This window comes from Pimephales promelas, chromosome 17 (genome assembly GCF_988280905.1).
Source record: "Pimephales promelas chromosome 17, fPimPro1.hap1.1, whole genome shotgun sequence".
NCBI lineage: Eukaryota > Metazoa > Chordata > Actinopteri > Cypriniformes > Leuciscidae > Pimephales > Pimephales promelas.
In genome coordinates, this window is record NC_142785.1 from 32,100,913 (window position 1) to 32,122,728 (window position 21,816).

Here is a 21,816-nt window from a genome sequence, read left to right on the forward strand (position 1 = left end):
CTGATAAAAAAAAACAACCCAGCAAATGGGTTAATCTATAAAACCCAACCTGCTGGGTCAAAATAACCCAGCATGTGTTCTGTCCAATATTTACCCAGCGCTGGGTTACCAAATAACCCAAATTGGGTTGTTTTTAACCCAGCATTTTTTAGAGTGTAGGCTATTGTTTCTGATTAACTATGTTAAGTAGGCCTATTTATATTTTAGACCTGTGTTGTTGTAGTTTTTTTAATTAGACATTAGACATGACTTACAAACAATAACGTGACATCCAAAAAGACAACCATCCAATATTTCCCAAAGTTAGTTTAATATACACTCTTAGAAGAAAAGGTTCTATATAGAAGCTTAAAAGGTTCTATCAGTGCTACGTATTTGGAACCCCTAAAGGGTTCTATACACTCTTAAAAAAGGGTTCCTCTGGGTTCTATATAGAACCCTGGGGTTCCATACTTGGCCAATAGAACCTTTAACCAAAAAAAAAAAAAAAAAAAAAAGGTTCCATATAGAACCATTTTGGAGTTCCATATATGAAGCGGGGATGGAACCATTTCTGGTTCTAAATAGAACCATTTCTTCTAAGAGTGTAAATAAGTAAGAATTAAACTAAAATATAAAGAAAAATGAAAATATATAAAAAATCTAATTTAAATAAAGGGGCTAAGTTTAACTATTTGTATAATATAATAGCTACGAGAAAGTTACAAACCAGTAATCAGTATTGAAGAAAAAGAAAAACATCATATAAATCTTCACTGTTCAATTATCTTAAATTCTTTGGCAAATCCAATTGTATCAGTGCATTTCTAATTATCTATACATTTGAGAGACTCAATATACAACATGAAATCAGCCAAAAAAACCCTTCAAACAAGGCTTGACCTGTGTCGGGGTGGTTTTCACGGGAAATTGCGTACATACGTCACTCGTCATATCCGTAAACAGAGAAAAGTTTCTATGGCTGTGTCTGGAGTTTGGGCTTCAGAGGAGAGTCTGCTGGCAAAGGAGAACGAGAGTTTGTAATGCAACCAGAATCAACCTTGGCTTGGTTTTTCAGAAAAACTAAGGGATTTGAAATGCTTTAAAAGCAAGGTGGAGATGGCGTTTTTATTGCTCAACAGGTGAGTAAGGTATTTTATCGAACAGATAAATGTAGCTCTCTTACAGGCAGGCCATGTAAAGCATATCTGTGTTTAGAGCCGAAGCACGACCAAAAAAATGTTTCGTTTTTTAACCGCTAGAGGTCAAGAGTTACACAGTGTAACTGATTTCATACTAAATTGGCATTGCAAAATTGCTATTTAATTGCTTTGCTATAGGTCTGCTTTTGTTTATCATCTCAGGAAAATGAAACAAGACTTTTATCAAGTGGCCACAATAGCAGGTTAGATTGATCTCAGTGTTGCGAGACAGATTTATCTCCTCATATTCGGACATCAGCCCTGCACCTCACTGTATCATCAGTTTCATAACCTCAACACACACCCTACGAAGAGTTATAACCACGTCTGACAAAGAGCGAATGATGCATCCTCGCAACTGAGATGTGATTTATGAATCCAGTCCTGCTCAATGGGGATGGAGGAATAGATACAGCAGTGGCCAAAAGAAGTCCTTCACCCATTATTCAAATAATATAAAAATTGTTTAAAATATACATTGTGTACTTGTAGTCAATTGTGGACATCATTTTTGGCCAAAGCAATTATTAACACATGCAAAAACCAAAGAGAACCTACCAAATAGTAATAATTTCCTATGAGCTTATGTTTTTTTGCCAAATAATCAAGCTTAGCCAAGCTTAGTGTTTTGTTCTTCCCTCATATTTAAAAATATAAAAGATTTTCCTCATAATTTGATGGTTTAATTGAACTCGGGGTCACTTTTGGCGTTGAAGATTTCACATATTATTTTGAGTGCTTTGATATGACATTCAGATCTCCGGTGTGCAAATGCTATGAAAGATTGGCTTTGCAGACTCGTTTGTAGATGTGCACGTCATATTTCTCCTATCATAAAAGCCGTATCTGTGCACGCACAAACCGAAGGGTCCTGTAAAGCCGAAGCTCTGCGAGAGCTAAAAACCCAGTGAAGTTCATCCATCATCCGCAGTCCTCTTTACATTACCATTGATCTACACTGAGGATAAAAATAACATGCTGTTATTGTTATATCCCAGCAAGCAATTTCTACAGGGTGATGGAGTGAACTGCTGGATCTGCCCTGGCGTGGAAACACACTCGCAGTCTGTCTTCCTGTCAATAACATGACACTCGTGCAAATCACGGATCAATCGCGACGGGAAGCGTAAAGCAGTGCAACTGAAGAAGATATCTGGACCGGGGCTGAAGATAAAGCTAAAAACTTTACCTTTACTTGAAATAAAATAAACAATAATAAATCAAATATAAGTTTGCCAGGTCAACATTTCATATTTTAAATTATTAATTTAAATATATTTAACTTTATGCACCTGCTAAAAAAAAAAAAACGTACGAAAATTACTAAAATATTAAATGAATTTAAATGAAAACGGAAAATTAATATAAAATAACTTTACCATAAGGTTTCATTAGTTAACATTGAACTGTATTTTCAACATTTGCTAATACATTATTAAAATCAAAAGTTGTATTGGTTAACATTATTTAATGCATTGTGGACTAACTAACAAACAATGAATGGCTGTATTTTTAACTATCATTAACAAAAATTAATAAATACTGAAACAGATGTATTGATCATTGTTAGTATATGTTAGTCAATGCATTAAATAATGTTAACAAATGAGACCTTATTGTAAAGTGTTAGCATAAAATCTAATTCGAAATATTAATAAAATCTATGGTAGTTTCTTATATTATTGATACTAAAATAACCCTGATTTGGACTCAACCTACTTTTTGATTATCATAAAATCATATTTGTTCATTTTTTGCTTATATTTGAGTGTTTTTTAAGAGCACTTTGAGTTGAAAACTAATAAATGTACATTTCTAAATGTCTTGGAAATGCATTAAAAGACCTTTTAATATAGATTTTTGTTCCTAGACTTAAATCTTTGTCTACATTTTTTAATCTCAAACTACGAAAGTATATCAAAAAAAAAAAAAAAGATTTAAATTATTCCCAACAAGCAGGAGCATAAATCAATAGTAATTGAGTAAAAAATATTTAAATTATTTTAAATACATTAAATATATTTCAACATCACCAAACCGTTTTGCCCATCATGACGTCTTATAACATATGAAAAATTACATCAGATCAGATGTATGGACAAAAAAAAAAGCCAAATCAAGATTAATATCACTTGTAAATAGAATATTATTACATATAATTCCCACTCAAGCTGTTATTTTGCCAAATTAAGATATTTAATTATGTGTTCTTATGAAAATGTGCCTCCAGTGATATTAGCATGAAGTTTATAATAATATTATTTCACTGTTTGATGCGATCACTCCAGACGCAGGAGAAATGACAGCTGATTTTCTAAAAGAAACACAGTATATGTGATTACTCCGTGTCATATGTAATGGTTTAATTTTGTGGATTTTTTTTATTTTCACTCAAGTGTGTGACTGTTGGGAAGAGAAGCGATTCGTGTCAGACGAGAAGAAACATCTGGCGTGCATGCGGGCCGTCAGTGTATTTAACAATATAATAATTATTTATTTGGTGCAATTGAATCAGTGTGTTACTGTAATTTGTTGTGATTCATTGCACTGCTTACATGATGCTAATGCTTTTATAATTTCTGTACGGCTTGTTTTATATGTTCATTGTATAAAATCGTCACAGAATCCGCTGGATTTCACTCTTATTAGGAGTGAAGAATGATTTCTGAAGCGCATAAGCAATTGTGCACATGGAAGAAAAATCACAAGAGATCTCTTTAATAACTCATCAGTTCTTCTAGATGGCAAATTCTGCTCTTGCAATAATCGTACATACAGTATGTCTCCTCTAAAGTTTCAGAAGAAAACCCTATAATCATATTTGATTTACTCACCCCCATGTCATCCATGATGTCCACGTCTTTCTTTCTCCAGTCGAAAAGAAATGAAGGTTTTTGATGAAAACATTCCAGGATTTTCTCCATATAATGGACTTCAATGGGGTCCAAACGGTTCAAGGTCCAAATGAGAGTTTCAGTGCAGCTTCAAAGGGCTTTAAACGACACTAGACGATGAATAAGGGTCTTATCTAGGAGTCGGACCCTTTGAGTCATGACTCGAAAAAAAGATTCGTTCATTTTGATGAACGAGTTCAAACAGGAGAGTCACGAATGTGCATCACAGAACAGAGCAAGGCGAGCATTTGTGCTTATAAGACTTAAACTTTTTTTATTTATTTTTTTTAAAAAGTGAGTGATCGTTTTGCTAGATAAGACCCTTATTCATCGTCTGGAATCGTTTAAAGCCCTTTGAAATGCACTGAAACTCTCATTTGGACCTTGAACCGTTTGGACCCCATTGAAGTCCATTAAAATCCTGGAATGTTTTCATCAAAAACCTTAATTTCTTTCCGACTGAAGAAAGAAAGACGTGGACATCTTGGATGTTTTTTTTTTTTTTAAAGTGAACTACTCCTTTAAGATTCTTTATGAATACGGCCCCTACTTTCTTTCATTTGTTTTACAGGTTTTGTTCTGATGAAAGTCCTGTGGATCAGCCCACATTAAATATAGTTTCACTTCAAAAAGCTTAGCTTGAAGTTATGTTGAACATTTCCAATCCAGTCTGAGTGAATCTCACGTCACACTGATCAATGTCACAGGTGCTTGGTCCACTTTCATATTTCTAATGAAGTGCCTCTACGGTTGTTCACGGGACGGTTTATCTCCAGACAGCACTCGCCTAGACCCTCTGTGTTTCGGCCAGCTCTCGCTTCAGCTTTTGGCCACCAGAGAAGCAGAACTAATGACAACATTAGTCCGCCTTTGTGTACGAGGCCACCGGATATGGATTAACCAAGCAAGAAATAATCTAGGATTCTACAGTATGCATGAATAAGCACATGGGCTCTTTAAATGCTTCGTTTTCGCCCCCAAAAATGTGTTTTCCTTTTCTCTTTTCGGACGAGATCCTGCGCTTTGTGGCTCTGATGATGAAGAGGAACTCAAGCAAGTGTGCAACTCATTAAATCGTTGATTGGTTTAATCTGCAGACCTCACACCACACAGGTTTTGCTCATGTGACCTCGTCTCTCTGTGGCTCTTTGTCTTTCTCGTATAAAGAGGTTTTGAGCGAGTATTTGCCACTGGAACACAAATCCTCCAGCCTGTGCCGTCTAATTAAAGTCTCGCTGGTTTCTCTGTCTGATGAGTCTAATGATGGGGTCAGTCCCTGCAGGTCTGACTTTAAAACACAGACACTTTCCCAAACAACCTTTCACTAAAACTTCTTTGGGTGAATCTCACAATAATATATGTATATTGTGTGTAAATAAATAAATATAAATATATAGTCATTATTATCATTTTCTAATGCTTAATCAAGTATAATGTTTCCATATTTTTTATTACATTATTGCAATGTTTTTTTTAATGATTTTTATGTTTTTGTGATTTTTTTCTATTATGTTAATGAGAATTGAGGGTAAAATGCTTCATTGTCCTGAAAACAATGTAACAATGCAATCTTTAAAAAAATATATATATTTAATTTAAGCAAAATGTTGTTGTTTTTTTATTATTTATTTATTCTTAATAAAGGAATTTTTTTATAATTTTTTTTTTTGCAAAATTGTATCACATAAGTTACTATTAAAGCCATATAGATGCATGCTTTATGATTGTTCTCTCTTTTTTTGATCCACACACTTGATTTGTAATCAGAATGCAGGATGTGTTTCAGCCTTCTGTGTTCTTTATGTTAGTTTAATCAAAATCAATATCTTATTTTACAAAAACACATCTGACCTAAATCCTGCTGTTTATAATTTAATTAAATCTCACTGCAATCAGGGTAACTTGACCAAAATATGCAATGTGCAGTAATGAGAATTCATACTTATTTATGAGTGAAATTGTTTGTGAACTAATTAATCTTTTTGATTAAATTACTTTCTCTAAGGCAGGCAATAGTTAATTATTTTCAACCAAGGTCCTAATGATCAAATCAGACTTAGAAAAGCAACATAAACAGCAAAATATAAATAGCAGTGGATGGATGGATGGATGATGTATGTATGGATGGAAAGATAGATGATAGATGGATGGATTGATTGATTGATGGATGGATAGATGATAGATGGATGTATGGATGGGTGGATGGAAAGATAGATGGATGGATTGATGGATGGATGGATGATGGATGGTTAGATGGATGGATAGATAGATGATGGATGGATAGATGATAGATGGAGGGATGGATATATGATAGATAGGATGAATGGATGATGGATGGATATATGATGGATGGATGGATGGATGGATATGTGATAGATGGATGGATGGATAGATGATAGATGGATGGATGGATGGATGGATGGATGGATGATGTATGTATGGATGGAAAGATAGATGATAGATGGATGGATTGATTGATTGATGGATAGATGATAGATGGATGTATGGATGGGTGGATGGAAAGATAGATGGATGGATTGATGGATGGATGGATGATGGATGGTTAGATGGATGGATAGATAGATGATGGATGGATAGATAGATGATAGATGGAGGGATGGATATATGATAGATAGGATGAATGGATGATGGATGGATATATGATGGATGGATGGATGGATGGATAGATGATAGATGGATGGATGGATGGATAGATGATAGATGGATGGATGGATGGATGGATGGATGGATGGATGGATTGATAGATGGATGGATGGATAGATGATGGATGGATGGATGGATAGATACTGTAGATGATAGATGGATGGATGGATGATGGATGGTTAGATGGATGGATAGATAGATGATGGATGGATAGATAGATGATAGATGGAGGGATGGATATATGATAGATAGGATGAATGGATGATGGATGGATATATGATAGATGGATGGATGGATGGATGGATAGATGATAGATGGATGGATGGATATATGATAGATGTATGTATGTATGTATGTATGTATGTATGGATTGATAGATGGATGGATGGATGGATAGATGATGGATGGATAGATGATGGATGGATGGATGGATATATGATAGATGGCTGGATGGATATATGATAAATGGATGGATGGATATATGATAAATGGATGGATGGATATATGATAGATGGATGGATGGATAGATGATAGATGGATGGATGGATGGATAGATGATAGATGGATGGATGGATATATGATAGATGGATGGATGGATAGATGATAGATGGATGGATGGATATATGATAGATGGATGGATGGATATATGATAGATGGATGGATGGATAGATGATAGATGGATGGATGGATATATGATAGATGGATGGATGGATATATGATAGATGGATGGATGGATAGATGATAGATGGATGGATGGATGGATATATGATAGATGGATGGATGGATATATGATAGATGGATGGATGGATAGATAGATAGATGATAGATGGATGGATGGATAGATAGATAGATGATAGATGGATGGATGGATGGATAGATGATAGATCGATGGATGGATATATGATGGATGGATAGATGGATCATTGATAGATGGATGGATAGATGATAGAAATAGGATGGATATATGATGGATGGATGGATGGATATATGATAGATGGATGGATGGATATATGATAGATGGATGGATGGATATATGATAGATGGATGGATGGATGGATAGATAGATAGATAGATGATAGATGGATGGATGGATAGATGATAGATGGATGGATGGATATATGATAGATGGATGGATGGATGGATAGATGATAGATGGATGGACAGATGATAGAGATAGGATGGATATATGATGGATGGATGGACAAAACTAAAGTTCTCTTCATTCATTCATGTTAAACAGTCACACTGTTGTTGTTGCTGCTTTTCTCTGTTTCAGTGTTTATCTCTGGCAGTAATCATGACAGCTCTCTCTCTCTCACTCACTCTCTCTCTCTCTCTCCACTGCTGCTGTTGAGTAAATGGCACTTGAGAGCAGTTCAGTAACACAAAACATTTTGACATTTAGAAGTGTGTGAACAAGAGGCCCGAGGCACCACACACACTTAAAGCAGGAGTGTTTTCATAGTGGGAATCAATGACCGCATTCAGAGAGCACGTGCGATTCCGACACACACTCGCTAAAAATCACGTTCTCAATGAAAATACACTATAACCGACTCACTGATGGATAAACACTGTGCGTTAGCAGCCCTTTACTCTGGGTTCTGAAACTCTCCTTCAGTTTGCATTGGTGTGTTTGTGCAAGTCGAATGTCGCCGCAGGACGTGTTTTTGACACTCGTCTTTTATCTTTAGTCTCATTCTTTTCTGATGTGAACTTGTATCCTCAAACAAGCAAAGGTCAAAGTTCAGCCACAGGCGCCCCTGCGATTTCTCTCTTTCATATGCAAATGCTTTTTTTTCTAACATGGGAGACAGACATGGGGCTAGTTGTCATATTTTACTCCAGTAAGACTTTCTCGATCTCAAAGTTGTGTCTTGTCCATTACAGTCAAGAAAAAAAGAAAAACACAGACAACATTAGGACTTTAGCTGCTAATATATAACAGCAAACAAAAGTGTTTGGTCTGTTGTGATCGTGCATGTGTGTTTGTGTGATCTATGAAGGGCTAATGATTCTGATCTTTGGGTTAATGACAGATTAATGCTGGTTTAATTAGGGCCAGCAGTTTAACCAACACACCTACATACAGTACACAACCTGGCCCAGTTCACCTCATCTAAAGCAAACACACACACATAGTGAGCTGTATAGTTTTATATTAGGGCTGTGCAAAAGTTAATTGCGATTAATCGCATCCAAAATAAAAGTCTGTGTTTACATAATATATTTGTGTGTGCTGTATATAATTATTTTGTATATATAAATACCTATGCATGCATGTATATATTTAAGAATTATTTGCGGTTAAATTCTGTATATATTTATAAATACATAATCTATATTATATAAATATAAATATTTTATATATGAATAACATATTTTCTTAAATATATACATGCATGTGTGTGTATTTATATATACAAAATAATTATATACAGCACACACAAATATAGTATGTAAACAGAGACTTTTATTTTGGATGCGATTAATCGTAATTAACTTTTGCACAGCCCTATTTTATATATAAACAAGCAAGTGTTTGAGTCGTTCGCATATATGAGTGACACACAGTCTCTGTGGCGGCAGTTTCTCTCATTAATTCATACACACTGATGCGTGTACAGCGTGATAGTCCAGTAATCACACAGACATGACTGAATTCTGTCAACAACTGCCAAAGCATCTGTCTCCAGCAGTGTGTGTGTGTGAGATTGAGTCAAACAGACACAATGTGTGTGTGTGTGCTCTCACAGCAATATATTGATACTGAACATTTCTTGTTATTTCTAGGGTTCACTGGATTTTATTTAGGTCCTCAGTTGATGATGTTATTTCTGGAATTATATTTCTGAATTTATGGCTGTAAAACTCGGTGATAGAAAAGGCGTTTCTCTCACTTCATCTCGCATCTCGCATGAATGCAAAATACATACGTTTATATGTTATGGTTTTTATGGCTTTTTGTTGCCAGCACAGTATATTATCTATGCATTTCTTTTTTTAAATAAGTTGTAATGCTTATTTTGTTGTGAAAAATCCAGTGTAGAAATCATTATCTTGAAAAAAAAAAAACTTGGTTTAAACAATTTTTTTTTTAAATTTGCTAGTAAATTTCACAATTTCAAAGATACAGCAAGTAGCACAATAAATGACACATTCCGTTTTAAAGTGGAAAGTACATTTCTTGTGAAATATACTCCAATAATATTTGTTTTATTTATAATTTTGTCATTATAAGATAAAAAAAACAAATAAATTCACAAATAAATAAATAAATAAACAAAACAATATATATATATATATATATATATATATAATATATATAAATATATATAATATATATATATATATATAAATAAATATATACTGTATAAATAAATAAATATATATAAATAAATAAATAAATATAAATATATATATATATATATATACACTGTTTATACTAAGCAAACAAACAAAAGTGTGAGGGGAGTGTTTAAACCACACAGATAAAGAAAAAAAAGCATTTGTGACAACCTGCCCCAGTTATGAATATATTGGTATTGTAATGAGGAATTGTTATTATTGTCAGACAGACTGGACAGTATTGCAGTTGGAATTTCCACAGCTAATATACACACATTCTCCAATATCGAAACACACTTCAGTGCATTTAGATTTACAAACCGAGTGTGTGTGACACTGATGAATGCAAGTCTCCTCACCTCTTTTCCTCCAAACTACACCATAGACTACAATACCAGCGGCTGCCACAGTCTGCAGGTGTCAGTAAAAGCATGTCGCTGTGTGTAAACGCACTGATTTGACAAAGCCATTATGGTTGATTTGTGCTCTTGAAATTGTAATGATGATTATCAAGTCGTCTAAGTTGTTTTGGTGGGGGGAAAGCAGATCATATTCGTAGGAAAAACAAGCTCCGTTAATGACAAATTGTTTGTAGCTTTTAACGGATTAGAAAAAAAAGACTTAACATTGGTTATTTCAGTAGCATGCGTAACAAAACATAAGCATATTTTAACTCGCATGTTATTAATGCTTAAAGGGGAGCATAGGGGGGATTGTACAGTCTGTGTTATTTATTATGCATGGATTTGACAGCTTCTATTGATTCATCCCTACCCAGATCCATTATAAAGTCCTTTAATAATAATAGTGATTATTGTTATGAGTTTACGGTAACACTTTATTTTGATGGTCCCTTTTGAACATTCGGTTGACAATAAGTAACTACATGTCAACTAACTCTCATTAGAGTATTAAATCTCTGCTTAATCTCTGCTAACTCTATGATGCTCCTCCATCAGACATTATACCGACTATATTGCAACTACATGTCAACTTAGTCTATCCCTAACCCACCAGTCTACTAGTACTTTACTAATACCCTAATGAGAGCTAGTAGACATATAGGAGAAACTATACTTACAGTCAACAGAATGTTTACAATTATTAATGTTATTGACCAAACTTTAAGCACACAGCAAGCAAGATAAGATAGTTGATCTGGAAACCATTCCTCCTATTTAAATAGTATATTGTATTTAGACTCACTGATAGAGCATAACCAAGTTACACTAAAGTGAAAGAAAACAGAAGTTGCATAATGTTATTCTTAAAGTGATGCTGCCAATTGAGTAAAGCAATGCAAATCAGAGAAATATGATATATTTTTAGCAATAGTTAACTATAAGACAATCATTATCCAGATCCACTATAAAGTCCTTTAGTAAGTATTATAAAGGACTATATATTATAAAGTATTATATTATTAATCACTGAGCCTCAGTAGATCTCTCCAGGATGAGTTCAGGTGTGTCACATGTCTGAAAAACAGCTTCTTTAAAAAAATTAAAAAAACAAAACAACAACTTTGGTCTGATTTTCTAAAATGGTTTAAAAAAAAAAAAAAAAAAAAGATAACTTAGTTCCGGAAAAAGGGCAATAATCAATCTTGAGTGAACCTTTAACATTAAAGATTGTTTTAGTTTGATAAATAATTTGGCCATTTTTAATTCCATTGAGAAACCTATAGCCTATATACTGTATATATATATCTTCTGTGATTGACTACTTCAAGGAAGATCACATGTAGCAAAGATAAACCCTCTACAGAAGTTCTGTTTTCTATATGTGTGTACTGTATGTGCAGTTGTTTAGTTTGACACTAGAGGGTGCTGTGTCTCTTTGCCTTTTCCAACAAACTTCATTTATGTTAGGGAGATTTTCTGGAGATACTTGGACATTACTGTAGCTGCTGTAGCCAGTATGTCTTTACGAAGTGGCTAATTTGTACATATTCATACGACCTCACTCGTACGATTTTTGCTAATCCGTACATATTTTACGAGTTCCCAAATTCGTATGAATTCGTACGAATGACGTACCCCTGACTCCGCCCCTAAACCTACCCATCACGTGGGTTTAGACAAATTAAATCGTATGAATTAGCCACATTTTAATCACTCGCATTCGTACGAAATGGTCGTGAGATAGTGTTGGTCGGTCAACTCTCAAACCTAAAGTAAGTTCAGAACAGAAAACCCAGTTTTGGGGTTTTAAACCACTGCTGTGATTAGTAGGCCTACTAGATTGATTTTCAGAGTTTCTACATCACTAAAAAGACAACACACTGCTGTTGTTGACTCGCACGCTGCATCTCAGTGTTATGGCAACTAAAACTATTAATAGTAAAGATGAAAAACAAACTGAAAAAAGAAAGAAATCATGCCTTGGCAACTGAAGTTGAATTACTATATGAAGTAGCCTACTAAACCGTAAAAAAAAAAGAAAAAAAAGGCAAAAGAGAAAAAACAAAAGAGAATTACTAAATTAAAAAAAAAAAAAAATCTAAAAAAAAAATAAAATATATATATATATATATATATATATATATATATATATATATATATATATATATATATATAAACTAAACAAAAATCTACATCATTTTTATTGTTTATGTGGCATTGTTTTTTTGTGCCGTTATTACTGATGACATAATTTGTACACATTCTGTGTTTCAATGTAGTTAGCCTAAAATAAATCAATAGACTATCTTACAAAAAAAAAAAAAAAAATCTGGATTCAACATTTGTTCTCTGAGCATTTAATCATTTAGATATTATGGGATAAAACAATGTATGAGAGGAGTGTTTGGAATCAAAACCAGTAGAAAACAAACATGTAATTACACTGTAAAAAAATATTTTCAAGATTTGTGATCACAACATTTTTTCTTTCGTCAAATCAACTTAAATAATTTATTTAGTTCAGATAGCTTGTTATTTTGAGTTTCTGATGATTAAATCAAATCTCCTTCATTGTATTAACTCACTTTTTCCAGTTCAATCAACTTAAAATTTTAAGGCAACCAGGTTACTTACTTTTTAAGTTAAACCAACAATATTTTTTACAGAGATACTGTGATAAATCCCCCCTGTGACAACTTGCCCCGGTCACCACTGTAGGGCAGGTTACAGAAACACTGTTATTATTGTCCAACAAACTGGACAATGTTATAAAAAAAAAACATCCACATCTGATATACACACACTCCCAGAGAGAGTCACAGGCGGCTGGAGACAGAAACACGCTTCAGTGCATAAACCCGAGTGTGTGTGTGTGTGTGTGTGTGTGTGTGTGTGTGTGTGACACTGATGAATGCAGCTGTGTAGAAAACGCTTAATGCATCGCTCGACTTTACAAAGTCTCTGCGCCTCTTCTCCTCCAAATTATACAAGAGTGCACTGAATAGCGGGTGTTTTCTACTCTGGAAGTAAAAAGTGTGAGGTTACCGTTTATATTCATTCAGTATTGTTTTAATCTCTCTGAATTTCTATGTTTGTTCTTTGAAAGGCAGGGAATGAGAAAAAAAAAATGAACAGCGCTGCTGTCATTCGGGCGCCTGCTTTCACTGGGAAATGTTGTCTTTGCATCCGCTTTAATATCCTATATCCTTGTTCCTGGAGGAAAACATGATTATTTTGTGTGGAAAGCAAATTGCTGCGTTTCACTTTGACATTTTGCCATCACCTCACAAGACCAATGGGGCAAAACTGAAATGTGGGCCAAATCAGCCACTGTACATGTTCAGGTACAATGCACCAATTATGTGTGTGTGTGAGCGAGCGAGCGAGAGAGAGAGTATTAAATCAAATATTTTATTATAAGAAAAATGCACAATTTGAGAAGAATTTACTGTGCTAATCAAATAAAAATAATCATTATTCCTCATCACCACCAAACCAACTCTCTATCATTTCATTTCAATTTAATGCATGTTTGAATTCAAACTTAAAAACATACAGAAAACGAATTACTTTAAAACAGCAAATACAATTATCTGGTCAATGAGCTCTATCACTCATCACAACACCCTTCTAGAATAAGGCATGCTTTTATTTTCTTATTTTATTTTTTAATGAGTCATCTGGCAGCTTCACTTGCATTGTGGGAGTTTATGGACCTCGTTGCGGAAAGAAAGCTGCCTGTATACGATTAATTAAAGATTGTCCATCAACAGATAAAATCCCAGAAGTGAGTAATTAATTTGAATTTGTCACTCAGAAGGAAGTTCATGCCAATGAAATCTCAATCAAAAGTCGGAACAAGTCAAATTGATAGTCATTTCGAAGGATTTCATAGGTATTAAACGCATCTCGTAAACAAGAAAAATGTTACATGTTTGTTTTGCCTCTGTGGTTCATAGCTTTTATGATAATAAACACAGTTTAATAAGATTTGAGAGAACACAAGGAGGCTGATGCCAGATTCATTAAAATGTCTATGATACACAAGCCCTGCAAGTGTGTGTCTTAAATACACGGTATATCGACACACAATGTCTTGCTAACAGTGATTGTGTTGTTTAAGCATTATAACAACTAGAAAAGCCCATTACACTGCTTTAACCTCTTAACTGTCACCCCCCCCCCCCCTTTTTTTGAATAGACATGAAAATGCACATTTCGAACTTAAATAGCTGTAATTCAAGAATGCTTTGGAATATAGACATATGATTGGTCTTGTTTTAAAGAAGACATTTGGCAGATTTTTGTAGAAGTGAAATAATTTAAGAAAGTGAAACAGAAAAAAAGTTATAGAAGTTTGAGTTTATGGAAATGTACAATGTAAAAATATGAATTATTCATATTTTACATAAAATATATATTTTCAAAACCTGGGCTACTCTAAAACGGCAGAAAGATCAAAGCCAAAAATCTGAACAAGTTGTGTTTCAAACTTTAGGTTGATATCTCAAAAAATGAGCTTTCAGTAAGATTTTGTTTGAGCGCAGTACCAAACTTTTTCACTAGGGCACAACCAGACTCCATTACTGCCCATATAAGGGCGCCTGCATTTCCATTCGTGTTTTGAGTGATATGAACCATTATTTTCACAATTTTCATACAATTTCTGAAGTAGAGATCCTATTCAGAAGTAGTATGGGAAGTTTGGCAGATTTTGAAATGAATTGAACCTCAATTGTATCATAGACATTTTAATGAATCTGGCATCAGCCTCCTTGTGTTCTCTCAAATCTTATTAAACTGTGTTTATTATCATAAGAAACACATGCAAAGAACACGCATGTAAGTCATAGCTAGCTGACACGTCACAAATGGTGAATTTATGATTTTTTTCTTGATATTTCAAACTTTTCAGACCTTTTTTTCCAAAATAATTGAATGGATTCTATCTTTTGAACTTTTGGCATGAAAACAAACTGAGGTATCTACCATTTTTTCATGATTTTTTATGTTTACTGCTATTTTAAAATAAAGGTCTGAACACACCTTATGAGTATGAAAATATTCGTGTTGCATATTGATAAATTATGGCTCCTCCGTAATATATTTTGAAAATCAGTCACCAAATATGGAAACTAGAGATTGTAAGCTTTCAAATGATATATAGTTTGTCAATATTATTTAAGGTATTTACTAAGATATTATTGTTTTAAAAATATAGTCTAGTCCACCTGTGGGACGGTGACAGTTTTTAAACTACTTTATGGAATAATGTGTTATTTTACACCACAAAGCAAAACTCATGACAGATACAGTAGGTGGACAACCAGAATGTCGTTTACCGTAAATCTACCGCGGCAAAAATAAACCAGCAGTATTTCAAAGTCGGTGGCGAAATGACCACGAGGTGGCGCAAAGGGACATTTAGCGAAAGCAAAACGTACGTAGCCTACATTTTAAATAGAATATAGCTTTAACTAGAATATAAACTTTTAGGCTATAGGAGAACATTGTATTAATCAAAAGTTAAAATAGGCCTATCTCGCAGTCAGCGAAAATAAAGTGCGTATATACTGTATTTACATGAAGTGACTGCACAAATTATCTCAAATATGATCCCTTAGAACAGATATAAATCCTTGATCTGAGTTAGACAAATATCTTTTAAGAGCCTTAATGTTAAAGAAGCTTAAATATAAGAAAGTTTTGCTTTAACTACAGTTCTAAAATGTAGAAACATAGTTGATATTTCTCAAACATTCAGATTTGTGTGTAGTGTACTTCTGCAAATAATTCAGCAAACCACTGAACACACACACAGACTCTCTTCCAAACCTTCACACTGTAAAGGCACTGTGTTAATCCTGACGTTTGCATCACATGACCAGCTCTATCTGTACGGCTTTTCTGAGTAAACTTGCACGATACAAAGTGCTCGTGTACGAGTCGCGTGAAGCTCGAGTCATGGATAAAAGAGTTCAGAGAACTGAAAATTCTTAAAGCGGTAGTTCACTTTAAAAAAAACTTTTGCTGATAATTTACTCGCCCCCATGTCATCCAAGATGTCCATGTCTTTCTTTCTTCAGTCGAAAAGAAATGAAGGTTTTTGATGAAAACATTCCAGCATTTTTCTCCATATAATGGACTTCAATGGGGTCCAAACGGTTCAAGGTCCACTTCAAGACACTTTCAGTGCAAACTGTTCAAAGGGCTTTAAACGATTCCAGACGATGAATAAGGGTCTTATCAAGCGAAACGATCGCTCATTTAATAAATAAATAACAAAGTTTAAGTTTTATAAGCACAAATGCTCGCCTTGCTCTGTTCTGTATGACTCTCCTGTTTGAACTCAATCTAAAACTCCTTAATCTTGTATTTGGGTCAAAAATGGGCACCCATTGAAATAAATGGGAAAAACTGTAATTTTAGAGCATTCTGAAATAAGCCAAAATAATGACAGCAAAGTCACTTCATCTTTAGGTTTTAGCTCTAAGAACTTATTGGAATGATATTTTAATGTAGTTAAAAAATGTTTAAAAATAAAACATAAAAATAAGCATAATTTACATAGAAAATATGGTACTTTTTGAAGTAAATAAATTCAAAAATACCCCCAAAATAAACAAATCCACCATAAATGGATAGAAAAAACTTTATCAAACACAGTGATATAATATTTATAATAAATACAGTCCTCTGTGCCCACATTTGTCCACAATTACAGGATTAAGGCTATAAAGTGAATACGGTTTGAGGGTTAAGTGATGTTTTAGGAAAATGTAAAAATGCAGAAAGTTTGTTTTTGTGTGGGAGAGCGTCAGTGTGTGTGTGTGTAGCAGAACGGTTGTGCTGTGGTGAGTTTGGAGCATCTGCGCAGGCATCAGTGTGTTCTGCACAATGAGGCTAATTAAAGGTTCCATGTGGCCGATCAGTGTTTTAATGTCCCTCTCCACCAAACATTCGTCTCAGGTAATGGGGTGTGGCTACAGCAGCTTCCACACACACACTCTCACACACACCTAAGGTTTTAAACACTTCCTTTAGGACTGTATGCATGACTGGAGAAGCGCAATTCGTGCAACGGACTTCACAAGTGCATTGTGGGATAGCTAATTGATGTTGCAACAGGAGCTGACGATGTCTGATGGCAGTGTGTGATGTATCGAAGGCCCGTTTCAACAGTCTGACCTTTTTAAGGAAAGACAAAGAAGAATAACCATCAGTGAAATATGAATCATTCGCTATAAGTTATAGTGGGCTTGTATAAATCATTTGCATTGGAAATCATTAGTTATAAACCGGTTTGAACATCTTCTGTGCTCTACTGGAGGAACTCTTAAAGGTTGTAATGATCGATGAGAGACATGAATCCATCTGTTCACATTCAAATGTTTTAAATATGTTCAAAACAGGGTTATTATATCTATAACGGATGATAAATAAAAATGAATGAAACTGTACAGACATATTTAAATATATATAAATGACAAAACAATAAAATTACTACTAATTTACACCAAAATATAATAAAAACCATAATGATATAAAATAAAACATGGTTCTAAATATTTGACTGTTGTTAGGAACAGTTTAAATATATATAAAAAATAATAATTTCGAAAAATAAACCTGTGTTCTGCATAGACAGCAATGCTGCCCCTGCTGGTGGATGATGTAATTACATTACATCAATCTTTCTCCATTGACAAGCATTGAAAAGTCTGGAAAAACTCAAACAATATAGGCAGTTTGTTTAGTTGTAGGAGTCGCATCGGATCGGTCGTCGAGCGGACAGATCTCTGCACGTATTATCCGCCTCCTTGATAAACACGATACACTCCTCACTGTTTTACTGCTTTGGTGTAAAATCAGACATGACAGGTGAGTTCTGACGGTACAGCAAACCTTGCCTGGGTCATTAGTGCTAATATCACATTTCTTTGCCGATCCCTCATCGTTTTTGTGCTTCATTGACTATTTCTCTTCAAAAGATATTAAGTATTCAAACCTCATTTGCGTCCTTATTTTTCAATTTGCTGCCGCAGTAGTTTAATTTATTCCATATAATTTCTTTTTTCCGAGAGGGACATTAATCATTGCCTGTTCCTTTTAGTGCCTGTGGGATTCTTCTTCCTTCTGTTTTTAATCAATAACACAAGGGCCCTCCTTCGCTGAGTAAGATAAAACAGTTAGCTAAAGGATATCTGCTCTCTTCCTCTGCAATGATCATGCTGGATCTTACCTGCTCTTTCTACAAACAGAGGCTTAAAGACCCAGAAGAAATCAAGTTAAATCACGGTTCATGGCTGTGACATGGCTGTTAGTTTTTAGCAATTACACTGAACAGAATGGAACTGTTCTGATGTCAAATGAGTTAAATGCTTTATATGCAACAGTCAGGTAAAAAACAAGTCAAAACTGAAATTGACTTTGAACGATAATGTATAAACCTTTAAAGACAGAAAAGTTGTGAGCTACAAGGTTGTTTATTGGTGGTATTTGAAGCTCATTGGTTGTTGAAGCTCTTTTTTTTTTAAATAACTATTTAAAAGTGGGATGGGAGAAAAACTACATTACCCATGATGCTGTACAAAAATGACACCAATCAGAGTGTTGAAAAAAGCAACACAAGCCAAACTCTTTAGCTCCGCCCACTCCCATGAAGCACTGCGAATAACATTGACTCGATCTTTCTACACTATCAAAATGTTTGTATACTTCATATATGCATATTTTGCAATAAACGTCATAAATACAAACATAACATATATATATATATATATATATATATATTAGGGCTGTCAAATTATTAATGGCGATTAATCGCATCAAAAATAAAAGTTTGTGTTTACATAATATATGTGGGTGCACTGTGTATAATTATTTTGTACACACACGCATGTATATTTAAGAAGAAAAAATATTTTTATATATTAAATATTTATATATAATGTAAATTATATATAAATCTATATACAGTATATACATGAAAATATTTCTTAAATATATACAAGCATGTGTGTGTATTTATATATATAAAATAATTATACACAGTGCACCCACAAATATTATGTAAACACAAATTTTTATTTTGGATTATCACGATTAATCGCTTGACAGCCCATTTATATATATATATATATATATATATATATATATACAGTATATATATACAGTATATATATATATATATATATATATATATACAGTATATATATATATATATATATATATATATATATATATATATATATATATATATGCACTCTAAACAATGCTGGGTTGTTTGAACCCAAATTTGGTTAAAATACAGACAAACCCAAAACTTTCACTTTGAACTGTACATATTTTAATGCAATTTTTAACCCAACATTTGGGTTTGTCCATATTTGACCCAAATTTGTGTTAATTGAAACATTTTTTTTTACATTTCAAATAAAAGTTTGTAGTGTTGTCATTCACCTTGTAGCTGATTGGCTCGGTTCATGGTATAACTCTTTCACAAAGATTTCCCTATAGAAAACAATTAATGGGAAAAATATTTCCGGAAGGGAGCAGGCACTGTTGCACTCTATAAATCTGCTAACATATTTAAGCATCATTGGATAAATCCACGTATGAATTCAATATTCTAAATACATCTAATGGTTCATAAATACATTCGTATTGTTGTTAATGACATTTTTTAAAGGAGAAACATTATAAAAATGCCACATGTTTAATCCGCTTATTTTTATTCTGCTTAATTAATTTATCTCACGACTCGCATCAACCTGATCAAGAACACAGTTCCCTTGAAGGCAATCTGTTCATTAAGATAATATGTTAATTTATGGGAAGTGCTATTAAGACGTTCTCCAAAAAGAGTGCCGGTCAGCATTTTCCCAAACTTGGCCTTCTTAATTACATCATTCTTTTGCTGTCATTAAGGATATTAAAAATTCATTAAGGGGACAAGTACTGCTGAGCTGCAACAAATCAGACGAGAAGTCCCTCGATGTTCTTCTTAAGGCCATAACTGTCATTAAGACAAAGTCTTTTACTTTAAGTGAATTAACAGAGTTATTTACATGATATGCCATATGATATTTGCTCAGAAAAAAAAGCCCTCAAATAAGTATAATTAAGTGATTTTTTGATCCAACTATAATCCAGAAATGCTCATTTTATAGGAGAATACTTCATATCAGCATTGCGGCTGTTCGTGGATATTTTTACTAAGGCTTTAGGAGCTGAACCAAATTCTGCCGACTCATGTTTGTTGGCTGAAACGCTCCTCTAATGCCTAATATCGGACTGTATTTAACATTTACACCCCATTTTGTCGGTCATGGCCCAATGATTTTGCACAATTTGATTTGAGCGGTGTTGTGTTGTGTGTGTACACAGCTCAGTGGGTGTATACTGTAGAGTTTTATTGATATTGCTCTAAGATAGCTTTGCTCTGGGCCTCCCTGTTTGCCCCGCCGCCGAGGAGTCAGCGCCGTAGGTGACCCGACAGATCAATTTATCTGAGCGAGAGCAGCAATCCGTGAGAGGCATCTTTACCCAAGAATGAATTAAATGAACGTGGTGGTGGTGGTGGTGGTGGGGACAGACGAGTTTCTGTGATGGCCTCCAGTCAAATACACTCTCCATCCTCTCTGCGATACCAAAAATCATATATTATTCTCATTTTAGAAGGGAAATTAATGTACTGTACAGAAAATGGATTCTTAGTGTTAAAATAAAGCAAGAAGCCATCAACCTTATTGCTTTTCTAAAATGTCATCAACAGCAATATGACTAAAGAAAACACTCAACAAAAAGTTGAAGAGCATCCTGACCAGCGTTATTATAGTGAACTGAAACTAAAATTAAAACCATAAAAAAATTGTTGCTTGAAATAAAATAAACGCTAACTGAAATAAAATAATAAAAAATTATATTGTATATAATATTTTTATTTTAGCCAAGGCAACATTTCTTATTTTCGCTTAATTTAACTTTAAATTGACTAAAATAACTAAAACTAAAACTGAAATAACTATTAATAAAACTATACAGACATATTTATACAAAATAATACTACAAAATTACTAATACTTTGACTAAAATTAAAAGGAAACCAGAAACTATAAAAAATACTAAGTTCAAAATATTAATACAAACTATAATATGATGCTAAAATACTCAATGATACTAAAATAACACTGATCCTGACGCTGCTGACGCAATGACCACCATGAAAGATTGCACAAAAATCAGATTCAATCATAAAAATTAAAACTGCTCGACAACTTTCTTAGTTGTGTTTCTCTATATTTGTGCCCCACATCAAAATTG

General features: G+C 33.8%; 1 protein-coding gene and 1 pseudogene across 1 annotated transcript in view; both read right to left on the reverse strand.

The window, feature by feature from the left end:
* Nucleotides 1-21,816, reverse strand: part of fbxl15 (F-box and leucine rich repeat protein 15) — an 80,121-nt gene that overhangs the window by 15,929 nt on the left and 42,376 nt on the right. The gene's annotated exons all lie outside the window — the stretch shown is intronic.
* On the reverse strand, nucleotides 5,776-6,926 carry LOC148971544 (uncharacterized; annotated as a pseudogene).